We start from the raw sequence: 7,534 nt of genomic DNA, 5'->3' as shown, positions 1-7,534 counted from the left end.
GTAAGTAAGGGGAGGGGAGGCTAGCAATCTGCCCGTTTGCCCACCCACCAGCCTGCCCGTTTTTTCAGAAATCCGGACAAACGGGCAGATTGGCAAAACCAGCCCGGTTGCCCGGACATGTCCTCAAAAGAGGACATGTCCGGGTAAATCCGGACATATGGTAACCCTAGCCATACTGGGGTAGACCGAAGGTCCATCAAGCCCAATATCCTGTTTTCAACACTGGTCAAAAGAGGGCTGTGGGGTAGACAAGGAGACTGCCCTGCCTGAATGGGGACTTAAACCCTGGACCCTCAGATTAAAAGTCTAGTGCTCTACTGATTGAGCTATGCGGGCCCTTACCTGCTTAAGGGGCCCTTTTACTAAAGGGCTGCTGAATGGCAACAGGTTTGCCAAGAAGAATCTGGAACTACCACTGCTCCAATGCAGGAGCCGGTGGTAGCGCCACCCCCAGTGCACGGCATTTCTGGCACTAGCAGAAATATTTGAAAAGTATTTCCGCAGGGGGTTAACCTGGCAGTAATCAGACAGCAACATAAGAAAAGCAAACACTGGGCCTTCAGGATTGAGAAAAATGTTAACCTTTAATTCTGAAAATGACCCCCTGACAAGGCCGTGTTTCAGCGTACAAACGCCTGCATCAGGGGTCAAAATAATCCTATAGGTCTGCTCATGGACATATGAGATCAAATAAACAATCAGGATATATTTCCCAGAGTGTGGTGCTAGTCCATACAAGTTTAGAAAGTGCCATCGTTTTTTTTTACCAACGGCGTTTTCTAAGCTTGTACGGACTATCACCACACTCTGGGAAATATATCCTGATTGTTTATTTGATCTCATATGTCCATGAGCAGACCTATAGGATTATTTTGACCCCTGATGCTGAAACACGGCCCGTGTCAGGTCATTTTCAGAATTAAAGGTTAACATTTTTCTCAATCCTGAAGGCCCAGTGTTTGCTTTTCTTGTGTTTCTGTTAATTTTTGTATTCTGTTACCCTCTCTTTTGTGACTTAGTAATCAGACAGCGCCATGTGCTGCCCAGTTGCCACCAAGTGCCTCAGTGGGTGGTGGTAAGTTCTTCCTCCGAAATGACTGCATGGCCATTTCTTTTTTTTTGAACTTTTTACCTGCTGCGGTAAATGGGGCCCTGGCGCATGGCGAAATGGCTGCCGCCGCTAGGGCAAGACCTCTTTTACAGCAGCTTAGTAAAATGTCCTCTAAGGGCCTGTGTCAAGGTCACTTTTTACCACTGTTTGCTAAAAGGACCCCTAAATAAACAAAACACACACATCTATATAACATAGTAACATAGTAGATGACGGCAGAAAAAGACCTGCAAGGTCTATCCAGTCTGCCCAAGAAGATAAATTCATATGTGCTACTTTTTTTATTTGTACTGTCCTCTTCAGTGCACAGACCGTATAAGTCTGGCCAGCCCTATCCCCGCCTCCCAACCACCAACCCCGCCTCCCAGCCACCAGCTCTGGCACAGACCGTATAAGTCTGCCCAGCACTATCCCTGCCACTCACCACCGGCTCTGGCACATACCGTATAAGTCTGGCCAGCCCTATCCCCGCCTCCCAACCACCAACCCCGCCTCCCAGCCACCAGCTCTGGCACAGACCGTATAAGTCTGCCCAGCACTATCCCTGCCACCCACCACCGGCTCTGGCACAGACCGTATAAGTCTGCCCAGCACTATCCCCGCCGCCCAACCACCAGCCCCGGCACAGACCGTATATGTCTGCCCACACTAGCCCCGCCTCCCAACCACCAGCTCTGCCACCCATTCTAGGCATAATAAGCAGTATACCTTATTATTACAGTATCCTAGTTCCTTGTATTAATTAATTGTTCTGTTTTATATGTTTGTAGCATTTCAATATCCAATCAAAACTGATTACAGCACAGTAGACAGAACGGGAACAAAATAAATGAATCTTCGCTCATATACTATCTCTTCGCTACACATTTCATTTATTTACTTTTTAACATACTAGTTTGAAGAGAGGTACCCAAGCTGCTGGTGTTGAAACATAATGAGCTTCTTGGTAATTAGTACACTGTAAGTAATTTCAAACCCACCATGAATTCTGATTGAGAAGGCACAGGGGAATTCTCTCTTAACAGGCCACAGTTAGCTGGATTTTCCTTTAACCAAAACCTTCAGTGTCAATATTTGCTTCTGTTCTCTAGTAGAAACTGACAAGAGGTTTGATCTATACTAACGAGTCCTTATCATACAACCATTAAGGAGGTAGGTACTTGTTGGCCCATACATGAGAAAAAAATAAAAAAGAATTATTGGGAAAACCTACTTCTGACTCTGTTTGCCATTTGCTTTTATCCTTGATGTCTGCAGAACACGATGGTCCTTAATTTCTGTTCAGTATACATGTATGGTCAGTGAACGACAACAGCTCACGGTTGTCCTCCCAATGGGTTTGCCATATAACCCTCAAGAGCTCTTCTAGGCATAGCCAGACTTCAATGGGGGGGGGGGGGGCACATGTTGGCCACCGCCGCCAATGCATCATCGTACCTTGGCTGACGGGAGTCCCCAATCCCGCCAGCTGAAGTGTTTGTCCCATGCTGGCCTTGCATTGCCTGCCCTTCTCTTCTTGGTTGCGCCATTCGTTTTCGTTTTAATGAAACTGAGCATGCACGCACGCTCAGTTTCACTAAAATGAGCGTGCACGACGCAACTAAGAACGGGGCAGGCAATGCGCTGCGACCAGCTGCGGGACAAACGCTTCAGCTGGCGGGGGTTGAGGACCCCTGTCAGCCAAACCAGGGGCCCCAGAGCCAGCTTGGGGGGCCCAGGCCACCATGCTCCCCCCCCCCCCCCCACGGTAGCCACACCACTGCTTCTACTGACACCATCCTTTCCATGCATTCCATAAAGCTGGGCCTGTTCAAATTAGTTGACACAGAAGTAAATGCTAGTAATCAAGGAGTTTTTTTTAAAGTCTCAATTTGGCATTTATATTTAATAAGAACAGATAAATATTGTAAATGAGACAGGACTATGAAAGTAGCTGTATATACCTGAATGGGTGGCGGTAAGGGCTCCCCCTCCCCCCTAAATGGTCACGCGGCAAATGCTTTACTTGCTGCACGACCTTTTCCTGCAGGAAAGAAAGACTTCCTTTATAATTGATTTGATTTGCTTACTTTATTTTTTTGTCTATTAGATTGTAAGCTCTTTGAGCAGGGACTGTCTTTCTTCTATGTTTGTGCAGCGCTGTGTACGCCTTGTAGCGCTATAGAAATGCTAAATAGTATTAGTAGTAGTAGTAGTTTTACCCGCTGCGGTAAACGGGGGCCTAGGCACACGTGAAAAACACATGCCAACACCAGGGCAGCCCCCCCCCCCCCCTTTTGCCACAGCTTAGTAAAAGGGGCACTTAGTTCTTTTAAAACTCCTACTTTTCAAACTCGGTATCGTTTTCTGCTAACTTGTACAGGTATTTTAAAACGACTTTCATATTTCCAGTTGTTCTTCAGGCCATATGAACTCCGTCTGTTTCAGTCTTAGACAAGGGTAGGAGCAGACATTCTTTCTAATTCATCCCTATAGTGTGGGAGTTCTTTATTACCTGAGGAAACAGAGGATGTCCAATAGTACAGGTCAAATAAATCATTGTTTTCAGTTAAATGGAGTAGTACAGATCTATTACAAAAAATAGAACTGCCACCTTTTATCAACAGTGCAAATAATGAAGATTCCATGCATTGTGCACAATGAAATGAGCCACTGCACTACTGATGAGGGATTTGCACAATACCATGAGTTATGTTTGAAGAGGAGGCTCTACTTTGTGTTTTTTTCTCAGAAAGCACAGATTAATGTTATTAGCAAACTAGTAAAAAAGGCCCGTTTCTGACACAAATGAAACGGGCGCTAGCAAGGTTTTTCTCGGAGTGTGTATGTTTGAGAGAGTGTATGTGAGAGTGACTGTGTGTGAGAGAGAGTGAATGTGCGAGTGTGTGTGTGTGTGTGAGAGAGAGAGAGTCTGGGTGCGAGTGTGTTTGTGAGAGAGAGAGAGGTGTGTGTGAGAATGAGAGTGTGTGCAAGTGCGTATGTGAGACACAGTGTGAGAGAGAGTGTGTTTCACACAGATACAGTGTGTGTGAGAGAGAGAGAGTGTGTGTGAGACACAGACTCTCTGTGAGACTGAGTGTATGAGACCAAGAGAGTGTGTGAGTGACTGTGTGACACATAGAGAGTGAATGTGATACAGAGTGAGATATAGAGTGTGTGAGAGACAGTGTGTGAGAGTGCGTGGGATAAACATAAAGGAATCCTGTTCAGAAGGAATGGATCCTAAGGAGCTTAGCCGAGATTGGGTGGCAGAGCCGGTGGCGGGAGGTGGGGATGGTGCTGGGCAGACTTATACGGTCTGTGCCAGAGCCGGTGGTGGGAGGCGGGACTGGTGGTTGGGAGGCGGGATAGTGCTGGGCAGACTTATACGGTCTGTGCCAGAACCGGTGGTGGGAGGCGGGGCTGGTGGTTGGGAGGCGGAGACAGTGCTGGGCAGACTTATACAGTCTGTGCCTTGAAAAGGACAGGTACAAATCAGGGTAAGGTATACACAAAAAGTAGCACATGTGAGTTTATCTTGTTGGGCAGACTGGATGGACTGTGCAGGTCTTTTTCTGCCGTCATCAACTATGTCAACTATGAGAGAGAGAAAGACATTGACTGTGAGAGAGAAAGAGTGTGTGAGAGAGAAAGAGAGAGAGAGTGTGTGTGTGACAGAGATACCTACCCCCCCCCCTCTGGTGTCAGGCCCCCCCTCCCTCCCTCTCTCTGGTGTCTGAGCGTTACTGTGCAGGACGCTGAGCTCTGGCTGTGCTTCAAGGAACTGACCAATCCTATTTAATAGAATGCACCTCCAACATTCTGAAGCCGAGAAACCTCGTGTGGTTAGTCACTTCTACTTGTGACGAACCCGGAAGTACGTGATGTCAATTCAGGAGATGGATACAGAGAGCAGGAATGCCTGAGCCATGCAGTCAGCTTCAGAATGTTGGAGGTGCATTTTATTATATAGGATAATTTAAAAGTCCCCAATGGGCATAAAAGTGAAAGGGGTCTTCAGATGTTTTCCTACAAGTAAGTGGAGGAGTAGCCTAGTGGTTAGTGCAGTAGACTTTGATCCTGGGGAACTGGGTTCAATTCCCACTGCAGCTCCTTGTGACCCTGGGCAAGTCACTTAACCCTCTCCTGTGTATGCTATGTAAACCACTCTGAATGTAGTTGCAAAAACCACAGAAAGGTGTTCTATCAAGTCCCATTTCCCTTCCCCTTTCCCCAGCTGAGATTCTGCATGGAATGTTGCTAGTGGAGGAGTAGCCTAGTGATTAGTGCAATGGACTTTGATCCTGGGGAGCTTTTTTGGCGCCAATTTATTTTTGGCATCATATATAGAATTCACCCTTAAATTACTTTGATGTGTATATTATAAAACGGTACCTATAGCTTATGCATGTTACTGCCAATTATTCACACCTCTGATGTAGGTGCTAATCCTATATAATAATTCTCACCACCAAAGTTCTAATGTGGGACTGCCTGTGTCCGTGGCTCCTGGAGTTGCTGAGCTAGGCTCCGTAGCCAGGATGACGTCACTAACAGCTGATTCCCAGGCAGGGGGAGGAGTGTTTTCCCTACTCCTCCCCCTGCCTGGGAATCAGCTGTCAGTGCGTCGCTCCCTGCAACTTCGGAGCAAACCCCGCCCCCTCGGCACATCACCCAATCCCCCTGGCACATCAAACACCCCCTCCCCCCACCCGAAGCACATCAACACCCCCCCCCCCCCGGCGCATCAAACCCCATCGCCACCCGCAGATGCCAGTAGTAATGCTATCCGGCCGCTGCTGCTTCTCCTGTTGAGCAGCAGCAGCCGGTACAAAAAGAAAAGAAACGATAAATGTTTTTAAACTGAGCCCAAATCATTCGCAAATGCCCAAGTCTTACAATGCAGTCTCTGCAGCCGCTCCTCCTCTCGTCTCCACGTCACTGCCCCTGGAGTAAGACCCCGGAGGAGCACAGTGACGTGACAGGCGAGAAGAGGAGCGGCTGCAGAGACTGCGTTGTAAGACTTGGGCATTTGCGAATAATTTGGGCTGGGTTTAAAAACATTTATCGTTTCTTTTCTTTTTGTAGTGGCCGCTGCTGCTCAACAGGGGAAGCAGCAGCAGCCAGACAGCGTTACCACTGGCAGCTGCGGGTGGCGAGGGGGTTTGATGCGCCAGGGGGGAGGGGAGGGTCACTGGACATGGGTAGCTGCAGGGGGGCAGGGGGAGAGGAGGGTCGCTGGACATGGATGGCTGGAGGCGGGGCAGGGGAGAGGGAGGTGCGGAGGGGGTCCTGAGACCAGAGAGGTGGGGAGGGGGGCTCACACTCACTCACTCAATCACTGTCTCTCACATACACTCTCTCTGACACACTCCCTGTCTATCACACTCTATCTCTCTGTCACACACACACAGACACTCTTATCTCCCACACACTCTCACACAAACACACACACACACGCTGTCTCTGTTTCTCATTCTCTCTATGACACACACACTCCATCTCTCACACACACTCTCTCTCAAACATACACACTCCGAGGAAAACCTTGCTAGCGCCTGTTTCATTTGTGTCAGAAACGGGCCATTTTTACTAGTATTCTATAAAATATACGTCCATTCAGCATCTAAGATTAGGTGCCCAGTTATAGAATTGCTCTTTATGCGTGTTGACCATTCTATGGGTCACGCTTCAAAACCCTTTTTTTTTTCCTCTGCAAGATATTTAACTATTCATGTATTTCCTTAGGGTCCACTCTTGGCATCCAACCAAATATTGATCCTTAATAACTTTAACTGAATGTGAAATAGAATTAAAATGTGTTTCTCTTAGGGCACATAAACAAGGCAATTTTCTGTACATTTCCCAGACGTGAATGGTGTTTATACACAGAGAACCGGCTTCTGAACACTAACCTGTTTCTGTTCAGGTAAACATATCCATATCCTTTAGGAAAAGCAAGTCCGCTGTTTTCCAATGAGACAAGGGGTGTCCCTAGGAGTAGGGGAATGGCTATCAGTATAAATTCATTTTACTACTTACTACTACTTAACATTTCTAGAGCGCTACTAGGGTTACGCAGCGCTGTACAATTTAACAAAGAAGGACGGTCCCTGCTCAGATGAGCTTACAATCTAAAGGACAAAATGTCAAGTTGGTGTAGTCTAGATTTCTGAGTATAGATGTGGTGGTTAGGTGCCGAAAGCGACATTGAAGAGGTGGGCTTTGAGCAGTGATTTGAAGATGGGCAGGGAGGGGGCTTGGCGTATGGGCTCAGGGAGTTTGTTGCACGCTTGAGGTGAGGCGAGGCAGAAAGGCCTGGAGTTGGCGGTGGTGGAGAAGGGTACTGAAAGGAAGGATTTGTCTAGAGAGCGGAGGTTACGGGTAGGAACGTAAGGGGAGATGAGGGTAGAGAGGTAAGGAGGGGCTGCAGATCGAGTGCAT

The 7,534-nt window shown here is 47.6% G+C and overlaps 1 protein-coding gene across 1 annotated transcript in view; it reads right to left on the bottom strand.

Moving 5' to 3' along the window:
- Nucleotides 1-7,534, bottom strand: part of CAMTA1 (calmodulin binding transcription activator 1) — a 2,140,984-nt gene that overhangs the window by 1,285,319 nt on the left and 848,131 nt on the right. The window lies entirely within an intron of this gene.

This window comes from Microcaecilia unicolor, chromosome 13, assembly GCF_901765095.1.
Source record: "Microcaecilia unicolor chromosome 13, aMicUni1.1, whole genome shotgun sequence".
In the NCBI taxonomy this organism is placed as follows: domain Eukaryota; kingdom Metazoa; phylum Chordata; class Amphibia; order Gymnophiona; family Siphonopidae; genus Microcaecilia; species Microcaecilia unicolor.
This window is presented reverse-complemented; position numbering and strand designations above follow the sequence as displayed.